The 20937-nt window shown below is 44.2% G+C and overlaps 2 long non-coding RNA genes across 9 annotated transcripts in view; both read right to left on the bottom strand.

The window, feature by feature from the left end:
- Positions 1-20937, bottom strand: part of LOC128113754 (uncharacterized) — a 67679-nt gene that overhangs the window by 40610 nt on the left and 6132 nt on the right. For all 8 annotated transcript variants that reach the window (XR_008219627.1, XR_008219621.1, XR_008219622.1 and 5 more), the window contains exon 2: positions 303-407. This is a non-coding gene — a long non-coding RNA (uncharacterized LOC128113754). The remainder of the gene's footprint in view (positions 1-302; positions 408-20937) is intronic.
- LOC128113760 (uncharacterized) lies at positions 16894-20918 on the bottom strand. Its single transcript, XR_008219633.1, has 2 exons — positions 18707-20918; positions 16894-18118 (listed from the first exon to the last, which is right to left on the bottom strand). It is a non-coding gene; the product is annotated as an uncharacterized LOC128113760 (long non-coding RNA).

Below are 20937 nucleotides of genomic sequence, written 5' to 3'. Positions count from 1 at the left end.
AGAGTACACACGACCAACGGGGAGGAAGATATGCGTTAGCAGGGAGTTCACATCTAAGTCTTTTAAGTGTTTTTTTAAATTATGACCTACAGTATTTTTAGAAATTATTAACATCTCTGTTCTTAAGCATTTAAATAAGTGCACGTATAGTGCTAACTAATACTAAGTGTTCACACACACGTAATGTGCATATCTCCCGTTCATGAGTCGGAATGATACAGAAATAGTAGGAAAGGTGTTTTGATTTAGGTGGATGTGTTTTCCTGTCTCAGAAAGCAAAATATGAGCAAAAGATTTCCTACCTTGAATTTTGCTCCTCCATGGTCCATCATCACCTCATGGCTCTGTACACCCAAGCAAGCAAGTACTGTGTGGTGCCGGCCAGAAGATATGAAGAAACCTTCATTCTGCAAATAAGTGTTTGAGCCTAAATTACAAGATCCTCAGATTAATATTCTATTTTTTCTGAGCAACATCAAAAAATGACTCACATGACTCCCGGTGCTTCTTCATGATAAAAAGAGAATGAAAAGGTGTATGTGTGCAGAAAAGGCATTCAAGGGGTCTCATAAAGATCCTTCTAATTAGGCTTTTGTTCAGCTCTTTCCCAGCTCACTAGCCCACGTCTACCCCTGGAATAGTGTTTTTCTCTCTTTATAACTGCCTCTATTTCTATCCCACACAAAAAGAGACAGCCCAGTCATTTTATTCTAAAGTATCAAAGATTACATTAGTCTCTACATTAGTCTCTAGCCTTGTGCTCTATTTGTATCATGTAGCAAGGTCTCAAATCTTTAGTGACTAACCATCCTTAATTGTGCATTAAGAAGTATCTTAACTTTCCAGGCATGGTGGTGCAAGACTTTAATCCCAGTGCTTGGGAGGCAGAGGAAGGCAGATCTCTGTGAGTGAGACCAGCCTGGTCTACATAGTGAGTTCCATGACAGCCAGGGTTATGTAAAGAGACCCTGTCTCAAAAAACAAAAAGAGGGGGGAGGGAAGAAAAGAGAAGAGAAATCTCTTAACTTGATAACAACCATTGCAATCATGAACTACAACCACTGTGGTTACCTGCCCTGGACCCACACAAGACATACCCTACAACAGCTAGTCATGGAAGGGGCAAAGGCTCACAGAGCAATACTCCTTATCGATAACTATTGCTTATTGATAGTTTCTGGAAGCAGGGAAATCTTGTATCCAGTTGTATACTCCCTTCTGATCTCACCACACACCAACAGATAACTCCGAACCAAGGTCACTTAGATAACCCTGGTTAAACTCAGTGAGTCTCAAAACAAAACAAACAGACAGGAGTGAGGAAAAGGAATTTGTATGGAAGAAGTAGTGGGGAGATAGGCAAGAACAGGTGGTAAGAGTGGTCAATCACCATTACATACACGTGGGAAATTGTCAAATACCAGATTCAATGAATAAGAAATTATCTCTGAAAGAAAAAGAAACGTCTTAAATTTTCATGGTGTCGTTTACAGGATGTGACCAATAGTAAAATAGAAACATGATACCATCGAGATTAGCATTTGAAATCTGTGCACTGGAGATATTGTTCAGTTAGGAGAACAGATGCCTAGCGAGTGGGAAAGGGGAGCAGAAGGAGCATAAGAGCCAACAAAAGGGAAGAGAGCTGAGAGATGCTGACTTCTAGACATGACATGCTCTTACCTGCACCAAACCTGAACAAGATAAAACCATCAAAACTCCAGAATAGATCATCAAGGAGCCCCAGAGTCCCACCCATACTGAAAGAGCTGTGGAATGCTAGAGCGTAGGTAAGGGGTCACTCTCCTTTGGAACATGGACACCGGTAGGTTGTTCATGCCCCAGTGGATGACTACACACCCACACGCATAAGGCAGCATTAACTGGACTCGGGGGGTATTAATAAAATTTTCTTAAAAAGAAGATATGAAAACGTAATTCCATTGCTTTGGAAACAGAGGCAAGTGAATCTCTATTATTTCGAGGCCAACCTGGTCTGCAAAGTAAATTCCAGCCTAGTAAGGGCCACATAATGAGATGCCTAAAAAATAAATAAATAAATGATTTTAAAAAGGAAAGAAAGAAAAAAGGGAAGGGAAGTTGGTGAGGAGATGAGACGGGAGCACTAGGAAGAGGGAGGTATTGGTAGAGGAACAGGATCATTATTTATTACATAAATGTATTGAACTTTCAAAGTATAAAAAATCTTTTGACTTCACATGAGAAATGTAACAATCACCTTTTGGATGCCTTGCTATCTTGGACTCTGCCACACAAAGCAAAATTAATAAGTCAATGGAACCTTCCTCACACAACTTTCCCTAAATATATGGGCCTAGCTTCCTGGTGGTTTAGCCACATTAGAAGATGATGGTACACACTGGGAAATAGCAGTTGTTTATACTCAATGAAAGACTAGCAGACCCTGTTTAGGACCCATCACCACTGAAAACTATTGTCCATCCTTCAGACAGTAGTTCTGAGCACCAGGTGAGGTGCGTTTTTTACGGATTCTTAGTGTTTAGTCGATGGCCAAAGCATCTGACCTTCCCGAGAGACAACAGGCTGGTTAGAATAACGATAGTTCTATTTGGGGTCATCAAACTGAAAAAGAAAAAGAAATTATGACCGTAGATAAGGTAGTTCACATCTCCAGAGAGACCACACCTGGCAAGGCACCATACCCACCACCATGTACTGAGGTAACATAGGGCTGAGGCAGATGCCGTGGTTGATGACGAAAGTCAGTCCCTGTCATCTTAGTTAATGATAAGGAACAGATAAGGGGTCCTATTGTGCAGTTTCAGAATCTGTCCCTGCTGCTTCCTAAGACACTCCTTTACCCGAGTTAATGATATCTATGCACTGTCCTGGTGGACACAGGCCCCGAGAAGCGACCCAAAACCAAGCTTCCTCTGTTTTGTTTCCTGCTGCATCCTGAGCTGCTAGAATAGAACAGAATAAATTTTCATCCAGCAATGCCTTCACGTAATCAGTAGTGATAGGAGTGAACTAAAATGTACTGTAGCCTCGGAGGTCTTTTGGGTGGTTTTAAAATATGTTGCTGTATTTCTATCTATTTATTCACATTAACATCTAAAATGACTCATCAAAGGAACAAATATATGTTCATTTCATCTACAATAAATAGTTTGAATGTGACAACGTGGAAAAACTCCCTGGTGGTGGCGGCGGGCGGCGGCGGCGGCGGCGGCGGCGGCGGCACACACCTTTAATCCCAGCACTCAGGAGGCAGAGGCAGCTGGATCTCCATGAATTCAAGTCCAGCCTGGCCTACAGAATGAGTTCCAGGACAGCTAGGGCTACACAGAGAAACCCTGTCTTGAAAAACAAACAAACAGAAAGAACTTTCATGGAGAGCACATCTACAATGAGTTGGCAGACAAAACCAGGCAAGTCCCCTGGAAGCTCATACTTCAGCTATCCTAGAGGCAACCCAGCCCAGAAACAAGAAAAATCCTGCCTCATGGGACGAAACAGTGTCCCAGAGCTGACCTCTGCACAAACACTAAGATCTGCACAAGTCCAACTCACTCCCTCCCTCCCTCCCTCCCTCCCTCCCTCTCTCTCTCTCTCTCTCTCTCTCTCTCTCTCTCTCTCTCTCTCTCTCTTTCTCTCTCTCAGGCACACACACACACAGACACACACAAATGAATACATTTTAGTTATAAGTAATAAACAAATAAATATATACAATGAAAATACCTAGATACATAAACATGTAGTAAATTCATGAACATACAGTAAAATAGTTTCAGAATAAACAGGTCTACACCTTTGAAAGCTTGTAACTTCTGAAAAGACAGATAATTTTTAACATTCCTTTTTTTAAAAGAGAAGCAAGTAATGATACTTTGAATATGAATGGTGGTTGTAAGGATTTCTGTTATTTTCTTTACTTTTTGTATAATTTAAAGTTTTATACTCAAAACCGAAAACTAATTTTAAGTTATGGTAATAGTATCTGGATTTGAACAAGCTCCTTGACTTCTACTGGAAACTAAAACTTCAGTTCAACCTAATTAGCAAACTAGTTTTCATTTATACTAAAATTTAATAACTTCAAATGTTATAGCATTCATGTTTATATGTGCTGAAATAAAATGAAATTGAAATGATAAAATATTGTTATTTTACTGGTAGTACTGTAAGCATGTGGATATATTAGGTTAGAATTTCTCATCTCTATTCTTTGAGAAGCTAGTAGTGGCACACTTCTATCAATTTGTATAATATTTCTACATAGGCTCATACATACAAATACATTTAAGGTTAACCTACATAAGGGTTTCCCCATATCTCAGGATTTTTTGTTTATGTCTAGATTTATTTATTTTATTTTGTGTGTATGAGTGTTTGGGTGGCATGTACACATGTGGAGAGTGTGGAAGTTGCCAAGTGCCATTGGAAGTCAGAAGAGTGTAGCAGTCCAGAAACTGCAGTTTATGAATGGTTGTGGGACACCACGTGGATACTGGGAAATAAACCCAGATCCTCTGCAAAAACAAGTGCGCTGAGCTGCTGAGCCATCTCCCCAATCCTGTATCTCTTGCCCTTTGCACAATAAATGAACACTTTGACGACCATGATCCTCCTCACTAACGCTTTGCACATACTCAAATGATTTAGGTATCACGGGTTCTATTTTATTTACCAATCCAAGTACCTGCATGTTACATCTTATTTCTGTGACTTCTCCGAGGGAGTCTTTGCTATTCTAAAAATGCTTGTCTACCATGACTGTAAGAATTCTATTATACAAGCAGAATGCAGCCAGAGTTCTTAAGATGGCTTTTTAAAAATAGCTAACATGTTCAAGTGTCTGAAATTGAAGGCCAGGTGCTAGCTCCCTAGCTTGCACATTTATAATTGTTACTACACATGCATGTAAGGAATAAATGAGAACAGGAAACACGTAAACGTGTATCGTTGTGTGCTTCATTTGCAGTTTTCATTTCTATTTCCAGATCAATATCCTCCAAAGGAGAATTTTAAGGATTTTTAAATAAGGACCTAATAAGTTTCTTAATTTTTCAGCACAAAATAGAATAAATATATTCAAGGTGGAGGGCCAAACTAATTCGAAATGTTGAGGAGGGTTTCACAACTTTCTCAGGGAGCTGAGTCTGCAAATGTCTTCAGACTTTGTGTATTTTTCTTCGCTGAAGAAGATGATGGCTGAGCTGTAGAAAATGGTGCTCTCGGTCACTGTGACCAAAAGCCCTGACTGAAGGCTAGCTGGTACTGTCTTTGACTCCACACTAACTAAAGAGTTTTTAAGCCCTGAAAGTGGAACAACCGTATTTTATGTGCTTTGGAAACTAAAGTAACTTTTCTAAAGTTTAGCCATTGTTGTCAAGGCATTTTGAAATTAAAATGTCATGAAGACATACAAATACCATCTGTTGTGGTAAATAACCACGTTGCCAGTTCCCACAGGGCAGATCCAACCAGACACTGCTGCTGACTCACTCCTGTCCTCCGTTATCTGAACCCAGCGATGAGTGTGGTGGCAACGTTAGCAACATTATCAAACATTATCAACATTATCATCAAAGAGGTATGCTAGGTAAAAAGAAAATAAATTACAAACAGACAAAAAGGGAAGATTAAAGCCACAAGAATTGAGGGTTTTTTTTTATATATAAACTACTACAAGCTATGTTACTTATTTCAATTAAATGTTTTTTCAAGAAAATTATATAAGAACAAGGAAATCCTACAAACTGTCTATTTGCTAATGACTATGTGATTGTTGTTTTTTTTACATTTTAGATTTTATATTTAGATTCTCTTTTAACTGTTTTTTTTTTAATTTAGCATTTTAAATTGTGGCAGTATTGATTTAGACATTAATAAAGCAATACATTCCTGAAATGGAATTTATTTCTGCTGTGTTTACCTGAGGAAATTATAGGGTCTCTCCATGTAGCCCTGGTTGTCCTGGAACTTGCTATGTAGACCAGACTGGCCTTGAACTCAGAGACCTGCCTGCCTCTGCCCCCGCCTCCGCCCCCACCTCGATTGAGGGCCTGCACTACTATACTTGGCCTGACAAAGGGAACTGATCAAGTGCAGACTACAGCTTATTTAAATGGCAGCTTGCAGTCTGAAACCATTTGGGCCACCTGTTGCATCCTTTCAGCTCAAAGTAAATACCAGGGTTTCCTTCTTTAGTGCAAAAAATGTCAGAAGGAAGCGGGGAAGGTGTAGCATGTGACTCGGTCCCCAATGGTGCAAGAGCGATCCCTTGGCTTCAGGTTGATGGAGTTCCTAACCATGTAGAAAGATGTCCTGTGGTTTTTCTCAGCCACCCTTTCTGAAGTCAATATACGTGTATGTTGGTATAAAAGATGACACAGAAGCCGGGCGGTGGTGGCGCACGCCTTTAATCCCAGCACTCGGGAGGCAGAGCCAGGCGGATCTCTGTGAGTTCGAGGCCAGCCTGGACTACCAAGTGAGTTCCAGGAAAGGCGCAAAGCTACACAGAGAAACCCTGTCTCGAAAAACCAAAAAAAAAAAAAAAAAAAAAAAAAAAAAAAAAAAAAAAAAAAAAAAAAAAAAAAAAGATGACACAGAAACAGATGAGTACTTTTGTCTTAATGGTCAATTGTCTTCTTTATTGTCTTGATAAAGATTCATCTTAAACCTCCATTTCTTGCTTATTGAAGACTCAGAACAACTACCATTAGATTTTCTGACCAAAGTGTTCAATAGTTTTCTGACAAAAATTAAGAAGGGGAAAGTGTGAGAGTCAATGTTCAGACAATTGATATATTAAAAAAATATATGGATTCAATATGGCAGAAGGTGGGAGAAGGTGACCTCCCCTGCAAATACAATATGCTCGCTCAGTGAGAGGGTGGTCTGTGTGGGCATGCCACAGTCAGCCTAATCTGAAAACCCAACCATTGAGTGCCCGGTGAGAGGGTGGTCTGTGTGGGCATGCCACAGTCAGCCTAATCTAAAAACCCAACCATTGAGTGCCCGGTGAGAGGGTGGTCTGTGTGGGTATGCCACAGTCAGCCTAATCTAAAAACCCAATCATTGAGTGCCCGGTGAGAGGGTGGTCTGTGTGGGCATGCCACAGTCAGCCTAATCTGAAAACCCAACCATTGAGTGCCCCGTGAAGAGTCCAAAAATGCCAAGAAATATAGCAAGAGGTAAAGAGATTCAATTTAGAAATCTTCCATCTTGTGGAAGTTTTATGAAAAGGATTTACATAGAAATCAAGGGCTAATAATGAGAGCATACAAATTACTGTAGAAAATGATGATTAGTGATAATAATTGTTCAAGAAAACACGTGTGTCACTTGCCTCTGAATGATAATTTAGTTCTAGTGACTAATGAATAATTCAAATTCACAACCTTAGGGCCAACCCTGCTGTCACTATTTCCCAGGTCAGAATAAAGGGACCCCAGACTGGCCTGTCCTTAAAAGCTATTTTTTCAGTGTCATCCTGAGGCCTGAAACCACATTTCCTTCCTTTTGCTGGCATTTCTTAATAGTGCCTTGATTTCCAGCAACCCAAGAAACTGCAGGAATGAGCAAACAAAAGGGGAGGGGGGGTCAAGACAAGGAGAAAGGGATGTGAAAGAGGTAAGAGAGGCCAATGTATGAGAAAGTGGCCCCTCTCCACGTGCTAAATGTCCTCAAGAAACTTACTCAGTTTTAGAAGTGGCTATGGAGTCTCACTGAAAATCCTAAAAATAACTAAAAGGAAGTCCTTTTAGTTGCTCAACCTAAAGTTCTCAAAGTTTACGAAATAAATGAACAACTTAAGCAGTAACTAGACAATGTAATCAAAGAAACATTGACTTCAGAAATAATAATTATTTTTTAGCTTAAATTCAATGTGTATGTGTTTGCCTGAGTGTATATATGTGCAGCACATGTGTGCAAGACCTTACAGAGGTCAGAAGAGGTCAGATTTGCTGAACTGGAGTTACAGATGGTTGTGAACTGCCGTACTGGGTACTGAACCCAGGTCCTCTGCAAGAGCGTGAAATGCTCTTCACCACTAAGCCACCTGCAAGAGCATGAAATGCTCTTCACCACTGAGCCATCTCTCTGGCCAACTTCAAAAATAATCCTATCTTCTCCATTTGGCTCGGCAATATTATAGAAAACCTTTCCTTTGCTTGGCAATTTGACAAATTTCTCTAGGAAGCAGACAAAATAAATCTTTTATTCCTTAGTATGACACTATGTCCAATAAACACCAGATACTGAGGATCGAAGGCAGGGTTTTTTGCATGCTAAGCATGTACTTTACCACTGAGCCATATTCTCAGTCAGGTCATATATTTTTCTTCACATTACTGAAGAATCAAGAAAACCCAGACACAAGGAAGCTTAGGAAATGAGAAGACAGCTAAAAGAAACAGAGAAAGGACTAAATGATCTACAGTTAATTTTCCCTAGATGCAGAAGTTTTTTTAATTATTCTTTGAAAATCTCATACATGTCTACAATTTATCTTGATCATATCCACCCCTCCCTCCCTCTAACTCCAGCCCAAACCCCTCCCACTACATCTGAACACATCTCCCTCCGAGCTTCCTGTCCTCTTTTATTTTTATTTTTTTAATAATCCACTGAGTTCAAGTCGTGCTGCCTATGTGCCCATGGATCATGGACTGGGGCATGGACACTTACTGGTCATGTCCCCTGCACCCCCCAAAAAGAAAATCGACTCTCCCTGGTAGCCAATGCTGATGCTCTTCAGCGAGTTGTGGGGCCTCAGGAGCCACTCCCACCATGCTGTGATTTTTAATTCTCTTGATCTTGCCAGGGCCTTGAGCAGGTAACCACGGCTGATGGCTGATGTGATTTCATGTGTGCAACAGGCATGTCATGTCCACAAGACAGCATTGCTCAGCACTCTTCCCTCCTCAGCTCTTACATTATTTATTTTCCTCCTGCCACTATGCTCTCTGAGCCTCGGGAGGTGGGGTTGATACAGACGTCCCATGTAGGGCAGAGAGCTCACGGTTGCTTATCGTCAGCAATTTGAACAGTCTCTCCATTAATCTCTGCCCGTACAATGAGAAGTTTCTCAGACTACTATTGAAAGCAGCACAAGTCTATAGATACACACGCCACCTGCTCTCTTTCCATACCAGCCCTAGCTTCAGAACTTCTGTGTGTTTAATCTGGAGTGTGGTAGCCAGGAAACTAGAAAGAGACCATTGCAGGAATGCACTAAGGAGAAGGGATAACAAGAACATAGGGAAAAATGGAAAGGGAGAATATTAGGGGCAGAAAAGTTCAACTAGGTAATGGAGTGGTAGGAATGGGTAGGATGCCCAAAGGGGCAAGGAAAGGGTTAACCAAAATGAAGTGTGTATGAAGAAGCTGCATGCGAACCTATGATCTTGCGATCTGGGCGGAAAAATGACAGAAGAGGAGACAGTAGAATACATGTGATGTGAAAGGATGGGTGGGGATGCCAGCGACTAAAGGTTTAAGTAGAGATTAATTAAGTAGGATTAGTGGGATGTGAGAAAAGGGGAGGTAGGGATTTGTGAGACCTAACTAAAAGTGTGCGAAGAAGCCCTTTGAAACCCCACTAATTTATGAGCTACTTTTGCTTTTATTCTTAAGAGTCTGACCATCTTTTATTGTTTGTTCATTTGTTTTTTGAGACGTGGTCTCCCTGGCTGTCCTGGAACTCACTCTGTAGACCAGGCTGGCCTCAGACTGGCAGATCCATCTGCCTCTGCCCCCGAGTGCTGAGATTACGAACCCTAACGCCCAGCTTCAGTGTGACCGTCTTAAATAGTCTCTCTGCTGTATTTTCACATAGAAGTAGATGTGTCTGCAGGACAGTAGAATATGAGAGCAAAGCAACTGTATGTTCCTGTTTAAAGTGACACCTTCCTGGTGTGTGAGTTGTGATTGTGTGACGTTGTTGGTTGTGTGGCATTAGATTGTGCTTTGCTTGGATTAGAAGTGGCGGCAAGAGGGGCTGGAGAGATGCCTCAGCAGTAAGTGCTGGCTGCTCTTCCAAAGGACCCGGGTTCAATTCCCTGTACACACACACACGGTGGCTCACAACTGTCTATAACTCCAGTTCCAGGTGATCTGACTCCTGTGTCTGGCCTTAGCGGCCACCAGGCATGGATTAATGCACACACAAATGTACAGGCAAAACACCCATACACAGAAAAAAAAGCTTTTTTAAGTTTAAGTGATTGCAGAGAGATGACGCGGTGAGTAAAGTGCTTTCTACACAAGATAAGGGTCTGAACTCAGATCCCCAGGCATCCACGTCAATGCCAGGTAGCAATGCAGCATGCCATCGGCTCTTATGGCAATATCAGCTCTTATGGTGTGGAGACAGGCAGATCCCAAAGGCTTAATGACCAGCCAGCCAGTTACTGAATAAGTGAGCTCCACGTTCAGTGATAGATCTTGTCTTCAAAAATAATGTGGAGGGAGATAGATGAAGACACCCAAGTCACCTTCTGGCCTCCATAGATCCATGTGCACCTGAAGAGCTCCTACACACACACACACACACACACACACACACACACACACACACACACACACACACGATTGCCATGATAAACACATCATAGTGGTGTCTTTAGAATGCTGATTTTGAATATAATGATATCATCTACTTTAACTTGATGATAACTTAATAGTAAATCTACTGTTACTATAAAAGAAGATCTTAAAAACAAAAAACATAGTTTTTTTTTTTTTTTTTTGGTTTTTCGAGACAGGGTTTCTCTGTGTAGCTTTGCGCCTTTCCTGGAACTCACTTGGTAGTCCAGGTTGGCCTTGAACTCACAGAGATCCGCCTGGCTCTGCCTCCCGAGTGCTGGGATTAAAGGCGTGCGCCACCACCGCCCGGCCTAAAAACATAGTTTTCAAGGAAGACCTTCATTGCAATGGTACACATTGCTCTGAATGTTTGACAGCCAGGGGAAGTGATGTTCAAGTTGATATACTGTTCTCAATTGAAAATATCTCTTGCTGGGTGGTGGTGGCACACACCTTTAATCTCAGCACTTGAGAGGCATAAGCAGGTGGATCTCTGTGAGTTCAAGGCCAGCCTGTCCTACCAATGAGTTCCAGGACAGACAGGGATACACAGAGAAACCTGTTGGGAGCATAACACGAAGATCCTTGTGCACACAGATCTCCAGAGAAACCAGGAATGTTAGGCATACAGGATTGTCTTTCCAATGGAAAAGATGAAAAACCTGTTCTTCCATCCAGAAAGTTGAGACTTGGAAATGATTGACTGCCAGGCCATATCAAGCTCTTGCAATCAAGATGGAGTTGATTAGCAATCCAACTGGCCCTGATAGCCAGAGGCTTCCCCAAGCTCCCACAACCAGGACCAGAGGTGGCTAACAGCCTAAATGATCTTTATGTTATCTATATGACTGAGACCTCTAGAACCCATCTTCTTGGAAGAAATGACATGTACCCTGAGTTGAGTTTCAATGTGACTATGCTTCCTTGTGCAACGGGATTGTATTACACCAGGAAACTTTTTTCCAAACTATACTGGACTTAAAACTCTGGGAATAAACTGCCTGCTATTAGACTCCCCAAAGTCTGAGCCAGGTTGACAAAGTCAATCTACACTGGGTTTTCATTTTTAATCTCCTTGTGGGGTTCACTTCCCTGTATGACACCTGCAGAGGCCCCCTCAACCACCCTGTCTTGAAAAGAAAGAGAAAAAAGAAAAGGAAATCTCTCTTGTAGTTTTGGTTTGTTTTTCAAAAATACAATTGTGTGAGAATAAATAGACAAATAAAGTTCATTTTCCCATGATTCCCTAATAGGTAGATCATAAGGACAAAATGAATGAGAAGAAGAAAAGGGGACAACAGGAAGCAGATGAAAAGCAGGATCCCAGGATCCCAAGTAGAGACAGACGGATTTCTGTGAGTTTGAGGCCAGCCTGGTCTACAGAGTGAGTTCCAAGACAGCCAGAGCTGTTACACACAGAGAAACTCTGTCTTGAAAAAACCAAAAAAAGAAAAGAAAAGAAAAAAAGAAGTATGAGAAAGAAAAAATAGGAAGGCATGGAGAAAGAATCCAAATATATTGTTGGAAATGACTTTATTCAAATTAAGTACATAGTCGTCCAGATGAATACTTTGCATATTTCAACACATTTACTTAAATTTTAAATTTTACTTTATTATCATGTCATGATGTATAACTAGAGAGTGGATTTTTCTTTTTAATGTTACCTCTTTTGTCTTAAATTTTAAAATTCCGTATAAAAACTAACCAGATTCATTTTCAAAATGAAATCTTACTAAACTGTTTTTTTGTTTTTTTACGACTAGTCTCACTCTTAGCCCAGGCTGGCTTAGAACTTGTCCATGCAGCCCAGGCTGTCCCTTGACTTCGGTCTGTTCTACTGTGATTGCTTCTGCAGCTTCCTGACTCAGGGTTATGAGCATACACCACCACATCCTGCTGCTGCTGCTGCTGCTGCTGCTGCTGCTGCTGCTGCTGCTGCTGCTGCTGCTGCTGCTGCTGCTGCTGCTCCCTCCTCCTCCTCCTCCTCCTCCTCCTCCTCCTCCTCCTCCTTCTCCTCCTCCTCCTCCTTCTCCTCCTCCTCCTCCTCCTCCTCCTCCTCCTCCTTCTCCTCCTCCTCCTTCTTCTCCTTCTCCTCCTCCCCATTTTCCTCCTCTTCTTCTTTTCTTAAATGTGTGTATTGACATAATTGGTGTGCTGTTGTTTTAAATGTGTGTGTTTGGCATAATCAATAATTTTGGAAAGACTTTCCTTATAATCTTTAGTAGTGGTATTTGATGTCACTTTTAACACCATTCTAATGTTTTCCATAATCCTAACGCTTGGTTTAAAAAAACTGTTATGTTTATGGCAAACTGTTACTTTGAATTTCTTTTTCCTTTTGGGGGGACTGGGTGGAGTCTCACATGTAGCTCTGGCTAACATGAAACTCCCTATGTAGATAAGGTTTGCCTTATTCAGCTGCTTCTCCCTTCTGAGTGCTAGGATTAAAGGTGTGCACCACCACACCCAGCTTGGATTTCTTCTAAAGGCATGAAAGCATGAAACAGACATTATTAACAGTTCCTTGGGGAACCACTTGGCTCCTGTCAAGATCTTTGGCTTCGGTGCAAATACAAATCTGTGCCAAGGCTTCCACACTGGTGGTTGTCTCCATCCAGGGTACTCATAGCATCTGGTCCAGTTTATTAACTGCAGCTTTCTTTTTTAATGGACAACCGTGAGTTTCCTTCATTACAAGTATCTGTCCTCATGAGCTTTCACTTAGATGTGCCATAGATGTGTTCACTGACTAGCTCCCTGCTGTGCCTCGGGTTTAGAGTTGGCAGGAATGTAGGAACCATGGTAATGTACACCTGCAATTCTACCACTCAAAAATTGGAGGCCGGAGGATCAGGAGTTCAAGACTAGCTGCTCCACAAAGAAATAAAGATAGCCTGGACAGAAAAGGAGAGGCTCCTAAATTAGTGTGAAATGTAGTGAGAAAAAACCTCATTTAGTTCAATGCCTGGTGCTTAAACGTTATTAAATAAATTACAAATGCTTTGCTTAGTTCATGAGCCAGACATCTTTCCGATGATTTCTTTATACTAACTGAAATAAAAATAAAGTCAAAGCAGTTTTTCCTAACAGCAGGAGAATACAGGCAGGTGAACTCTATCTTATGCATTGTTTTGTGAGTCTTTAAAATTAATACCTAAATGAAAAAAAAATACGCTGTGTTTTAGAGGTTGGAAACAAGATATAAGTGAAGGCAAATCTCCTTGAGGAGATGGCCAGCAGAACATTGTCACTCCTTCAGGCTCACAGGAGTGATGGCTAATGGTCTCAGATCCTCACCTTCGCTGGAGACCTCTTTTTGGCCCTTGGTGAGAAAACCCACAAGTCCTAACTCTTGAACTCTGCAGGAGTGGAGACCCAAATCTTAGGTCCCCACCCACTTAGGACGGGGCATCCTAAATATGCCTTGGAATTTCACAGTGGAGCAACCACTCTTCAAGTTTCCCTGGGAGCGATCCCAGAGATGGGCTGGCTGTCAAAGAGGGGATGCAGCAGGAGGAAGTGGGAAGATCACCACTGATGGCCAATGAGAGGGCTGGTCACTTCTCTAGGGCAGTCTCTCTCTCTCTCTCTCTGTGTCTTTCTGTCTCTCTCTGTCTCTGTTTCTGTCTCTCTCTGTCTGTCTGTCTGTCTGCCTCTCTCTCTCTTGCTCCCCCCTCCGCCTTTCCCCTCTCCCCCCCCTCCCTGTTCTCTTTCTCTCTCCCCTTCTCTTCTGTTTATTAAAGCCCCAAAGACTGTGTGAAGTACTTGACCTCCTTTCCCTCAATCAAAAGTTTGAGAACCAGAATCTAAGCCAATGAGGGTTTGACTTGCAAGTCGCGCTAGGGAACAACCAAAGAAACTATTTTGCTTAGATCCTTGTTGCCCATTAAGGTGGAATAAGAGTAAAGGATAAAACTGGTTGCAATTTTTGCTCTCCTCAGGCTTGAGTGGAGGACCTGCCCCTTCCATCCAGCTGCTAAAATTTTGCAGTTTGCGACACTCCGGGAATGCGGGGAGGGGGGTAAGTAAAAGTCCATAGAAAACACAGAAAGGGGCTTTTCAGGATACACACACATATGTATATGCATATATGTGTATGTATGTATTAACTTAAAGAGTCGAAATGTGTTTTTCTAAATCTCCCTGCACATAAAATCTGTAACTCAAGCCCAAAATAGGAAATAAAGAAATCAGTAGCCGAGAGCCAGAATAAAACAGGGCCACCCTTCAGAGCTAGGCGCAGCTGTCAGCACCTGGCTAGGAGTAGCCTACAACCTTTCCCAAGGTTTGGTGACCCTGTAACTGCCACAGGTCTCCAAGGAAGTTCATCATTTACTATCCTGGACTTTAGGGTTTTTTTTTTTTTTTGAGGGGGGGCAAATTTTCCAGTGAACGTGTTTGGGAATTATTGGGTTCTATTCGCAGATGGAGGAGCTCCGGAGAAGAGGTAGGATGGACGGGTGCCCTGTTTTGAGGCTTTGGAAGTTAAACGTGCAAGCCTTTCTAAATCTTTCTAGGCTGGAGGGATTCTCAGCACAACAGGTCTAGGAGGCAGTCCCTTAAGAGACAGCGGCCGCGTTGCTACGTGGAGCAAATTGAGAGCTAACCCCTGGGACCTCTACTCTGGCACCGGTCACTAGTGCCAGGGTATAGCTGCCCGGAGCAGAGGGCCACTGTGAACGAACGCTCATAGCTGACTGCCTGGGGCCATTATTGGTCAGTGCCACCCAGAATGTCTCGAGAAAGGCTGGAAGTGGCCTCAGCAGGAGTGGCCTGTTGCAGTTTGAGAAGGGTTCCTTGGGGTCTCCAGACTCACGTCTGCCCTTGCCAAGTTCTAGCTTATAGAGAAAAGGGCACTCACTTAGCCTCAGGGAGAGGGCATAAAAAGAGCAGCCTGGCAGGCAGGATAAATCCCCAAGGTCTTGAGTGCCCAAGGCCGAGGGGATTCCATTTTGCAGGCTAGCAAGTAGGACCTGGGCATAGTTGGTTCTCTATCTCTGCTCCCCCAGTCTTAGATGTGGTGTTACCAGTCCGGTGAGACCCACCCTATGTGCCCCGAGCGGTGCCAAGAGCAATTCAGCACCCTTCCTTCTTCGGGCACAGAGTGGCAGGAACTCCACTGTATCCCGACGTGGGAGCCTCAGGAGTTTTGTTATCGTTGTTTTATTCCGGAGTCTTACAGGTTTGTCTACTCTAGGACTGCGAAGGTCTTCTGGGTACCGTTGGCACTGTTACAGACAGAAAGGTACATCTGTATGTTTTTAAATTGAGTTGTTTAATTGGTTAGTTTACTGATGACATCTTTTTTTTTTTTTTTTACAATTCAGTTTAATCTGTTGGCATTGTGTTTGTTGTGCCATAGATTTAACCGCGGAACTTTCATGCGATGCTCTGCTTCAACAGTTCTCCATCCTTCGTTAGTCCGCAAAAAAATGCAGCTCCTTAAAATATTCGGTGTCTGTGATTCATCTTTATCCCGCCTTTCCTGTCTTGTCGGGGTACAGTTTTGGCCTCACTGAGATGTGTCACCCAGTCCCCAGGGTAAGCGACACTCCGGCCTTTCTGCTGGAGCTCCCATCCTCCAGGGTGTGGGAGTGCCTGATCTCCGGAGTTCAGCCCCTCCTCCACCCCTTTCGTTGGAGGTGTTCTGAACAACAACCCCAGCAGGGGTGAAGTTCCGCTCCTCTGGCCCAGGCAAATCAGTCAAAGCAAAGAGAAGTGTAGAGAAAATCAGTGCTGTCCAGCGTCACCCAAACCCCGGTTGCTCACTTCCTTCTCCAGCGACCAAACTGTATACTCTCTACCAGAGATGCCCGCCCCCCCACCCCACCTCACCTCTGCTCATAATGGTTCCCAAACAGGGCCCTAAACAAGACTCAAGCGCACAGGACTGGTGCGCTCCAGACCCTCTTAGCTCCTGAGGTGTGAAAACATTCCCAAGCCAGCACGCGTCACCGCCTAGGAAGAGTAAACTCTTCACCCCCTGGAGTCCTTGTCCCGGGGAACACGACTTGGTTACCCACGGGACTTTCCAGGCTCCTGGCGCCTTGGAAAGGCCACTAATTCACACTTCAGCCTGGGGAGGAAGAATGCCCAAGGAAGAAAAACTGAGGCGTCCTCAAAAACTCCATAAGCCGGAAGAGAGACTAGCTCAACCTCAAGACCTCAAGTGGGGTCAGAACACCAGTCTGGCTTGGGGGCTTTGGGCTCTGCGGCTGGGAGACTCCAGTTTTTGTTTTTTCTGTTTTTTTCTGGGGCGAGGGACAAGCCACCTTCAGCATTCTGCTGCAGAATGAGGAATGGGAAAGCCAAAATGGAAAGTTCATTTATTTAGAGGTTTTTTGTTTTTTAACAAGAGTTCGGTCTGAATTATCAAGGTTTGCTTTTAACTTGTGCAGTCCCAGGACAATCTTTGCCAAAACAACTTCGGCGCTAGTCGACTAACTGGTGAAAGACAGGGGAGAGAGCGAAACCGATCATTGTGAAAATCATTTTTAAGTTAAGACACTGTTTTGTGTTTCAGTTGCTCCCATCTTGTCCAGCCTTGCTTGGTTGAGGAATATGAACTTAGAGAAAAAAAAAAACAACAGTCGTTCCTTCTTTTGCTTTCTCTGGTTGAGCCGGTGAAGCTTTCCGGAGTACTCTCTGAAAGCAAGACCAGATGTGGTGAACTTTCTCTAACACTTTAATACTCACTTTCCAAGCCCTTTCTGCATACATCCTATGGTTTTCCTTAAAGAAGGGTGAAGGCGAGTGTGTGTGTGTGTGTGTGTGTGTGTGTGTGTGTGTGTGCGCGCACTGTATTCACTTAAGTTTTAGATGCTTCAGAAGAGCTAAGGCTACATCCCTTGCTGACAGCTCTTTGCCCTTAAATCGTGCGCTTGTGTTGCCCGCTGACGTTAGATTGGGAGGAATTCGGAGCTGCAGCTCGGTTTTCTCTCTTCCACCCAGGCTGGCGCGCCGGCTCCCTCGCGCTGCATATCCCCTCTTGTCCACTAGAGGTCACTGGCCCCTCGCGGCTCGCCTCTCGACCTGCCGCCTCTGGCTCCTAGAGCTCAAATTAGCCTCGCGTTAATTAACACCCGAGTCCATCAAGGCGGGTTCCACCGTACAGTACTTGCAGCAGGGCTTATATAGACAACTCACACCCAGCCAAAGCAAACTTCCCAAAACCCAACACTTCCAGCATGTCCAAACTGGGAGACAGGCGCCAGAGTAACCCGGGGCAAGGTATAGTGCCATCCTGCTTTAACTTTTGTTGGGTGGGGCTTGCTTCTTGGAGAACGCAGGTTCTGCGGGGCTGGCGTTGCTCCCTAGCTCTCGCAGACTGGGCGGCGTGTTGTCCGACCCCGCCAGCATCCTGATCCTTAGGGAGACGTTCTAGAGCGCCTGGCGCTGCGCAGATCTACACTGTTCTAGGCGCACACGAATGTACAGGGAGGATATTTATTTAGGGCGTAGAGTACAAAGGACATTCCCAGAGGTCTTTGAAATTAGTAGAAGAAAGAAATTGACGCGACGACGTTTCTCTTGTCTGTGGACAGAGAACGGGAAAGAGGCGGGTAGTGACGGGGATGCACACCAGGAATCGACCCTGGTTTCAGTGTGTGAGTGAGAGGGCCGGATGTGTCCTGGGAAATTCTCTGGCTCTTGCGGCGTGCACATTTTTACTTTTTGAGATCCTCGGGAAATCTGAGGTTTGGCTTTAATTTTACAATATTTTCATGCAAAGTCCCCAAAGGATTTCCTCCTACGGCCGCGGGGAGACCAGGTCATGGCTCCAGGCCTCAACGAAATTCTTAAGAACTGCTTGAAACGGAGCCCGGGTGTATTCCAGCCTAACTCTCCAACTTGGTCATATTTGTAAATAATCGCCATAACATGCTCCTTTGATATGCTGCTCTAGTAGGTGGGTCACGTCTAGTGTTCTTAATTCCTTCGGGGGGGGGGGAATATTGGAAATCTTAATTCAGATCTAAATCTTTATCTCACTTGACGTCTTTTGCGGTGATGGGTAGAAGGCATGGGGAGGCGGACTGGACTTTCTTGATCTGGTCCCCCAAAGACCTGGACATTCGACCTGGGAGAGAATGGGCTCGTGAGTGGTCACTCACTACACTACCTTCCCCGTGGACGGCTGGCCCCGGCGGCGGTCAAGAAGCGATGCGCGTTTGTGGTGGGAGTAGGTTTCTGTTGGGCTCCTCGGTAGCAGCCGGTACTTTAGTGAAGTATTGTCCCGCCTTCAGGAGAGAGGAGAGCCCCAGCGGGGCTACTGACTACGTCTATGTGCTAGGCCGTGAGCACCAACAAGGCGCACGTCAATAGTATCCGGGGTGGGCCGGAGGGGGCAGATTAGAGATCTCGGGAGAAGTCCCGCAGCGGATGAAAAGTCCACTTTTCTTGAAAATAGGAGGGGGCACTCCCGAAGCTCGCCGAAGCTGGAACACCCAGGGGGCTTCGAACACCGCTCGAGTAGCATTCCGGGCCTTTGAAACATCATTTTTAAGTTTCATAACCCTACATTTGGGGGACCAGGGTCCTTGAAACATCAAGTCCAGGATCCAGTCCAACCTTAATCACGAAAGAGAACCCACCTCCAGCCCAAACTTTGTTCAGCCACCGCTTGCTTTTGGCGACGGTACTACCAAGCCAGGGTCCCCAGCACAGGCTCTGCAACCCGACCCCGCTCCAGTGCGGGCACAGGTGTCAGCCTGAGCTGGAATTATGTAATGGATTTGGCGGCCTGGGCTCCTTACCAAAGGGAATTAGAGCGCGCGAGGTTTTCCCTTTTCTTTTCCTTTTGACCACATCTGGTATCAGGTGTACGGGATCTGTGGCAGCAGGTGTGATGTGAAGGAAAAGAACGAGCGAAATGGCGGCCAAGGTCAAAGTGCTTCGTTCGTTGTTCGGAAAGCTGCCAGCAGAGCCCGGCATCCCCTCCTCAACAGCTCACCTGAGGACAGCGCAGGTGGCCTGGATTCCGAGCTGGAGAGGCAAAAGCAGGGCTGCCCCCCTCTTGTAGAAGCTGTGGGGGTTCTATCCTGATGCCTTTTGTTGGCCTTTTGATCCCCTCATGAGCGTGAGTGTGAGTCTAGATGCAAAATCATAAATATATATATGTATATATACATGTATACATATACACACACACATACACACACACACACAATATGTGGCTAGCAGAACAGAGTGTCAGGGACCCCCCCCCCCCCCTTAAGAGTAATGATAACTTTTGACAAGCAGTGCACAGGCAGGTCTCTAAATTTAAACCCAAGAGCCCATTCAAGACCTTTTCTAAGAGGCAAGGCCACAGAAGCACTCCCTACGTGGAATTCATTTCGCCAATTTTGGTAACTGTAGAAGGGGGATTTCAAGCAGCATCAACCTGCGTTTCATTGGACAGGATGGAAAGGGTCTTTAGGAATGTGACCTCGGCTCAACAATTGGCAATGTCCTTTCTGACACCGTATTGCTGCCATCCTGAAATTTGACAGCCATGGATATCTGAAGCCTTAGACCTCTAAAGGAATCGTTTGAGCCTTTAAAAAGTCACATGCTAAATTTGGGGAGTGGTCTTAATTTTTTAATGATAAAACAGAATCGCCTTTAAGAGATGAATATGAAGTCTAAGTCTGAACCTCCCTCTTGATTCCTGAAAGGAGTATTTATTCAAGGTGACCAAAAAGACAGGTTAAAATGAACACAAAGAGAACGGTAGCAGGAGTTCAACACAGTGGCCAGGCGCGGAGGTTGGGTATAACACAGTGGTGAGGAGGTCACAGACGGCTGTGGATCCTGGCTCCTAAATTCAGATTGGTGAATTTAGACAAAAACTCACAGGCTAGAAATACTCGAGTCCGAGTGACACAAATGAAGCTCCATCTCTGTAGAGGACTGCCCATTTACAGAGTTGCTGTCGAGAAACCTGGCATCCTCTCTATATTGATATTTACATGACCCCAGAACGCCCTTGAGCGTCTGTGTTAATTATAGAAAGAACTAGCAGCAATGACTACCTGTAAACAGCAGTTTTACAAGTCAGTGAGAGATGGGCAGGAAAAATACTAACGTCTGTGGTGGGGGTTCAAATGGCCCCGTTAATATGTCATAATGTGGTGTGGTGGTGGCTATCCCTGTCTTCCTGGCTATTCCAAAGCTGTTGCTTTTTGCAGGAGCACTCTCTGAAAAGAATCAAGGAACAATACTCCACCGCTACCCCCTCTTTGGGGGGACATGTGTGAGTGTCTACGGGAATCCCTGCCATACCTTGTAGCAATTGAATGGAGAACAGCCCAACATAAAACTGTCTCTGCCCTGGCAGAACTTGAAGAGAGAAACCTTCTTCCTCCTCTT

Source organism: Peromyscus californicus, unplaced genomic scaffold (genome assembly GCF_007827085.1).
Source record: "Peromyscus californicus insignis strain IS unplaced genomic scaffold, ASM782708v3 Scaffold_18__1_contigs__length_77618521, whole genome shotgun sequence".
Taxonomy (NCBI): Eukaryota; Metazoa; Chordata; class Mammalia; order Rodentia; family Cricetidae; genus Peromyscus; species Peromyscus californicus.
Note: the sequence above shows the minus strand (reverse complement) of the source record. Positions and strands in the feature narration are given on the sequence as shown.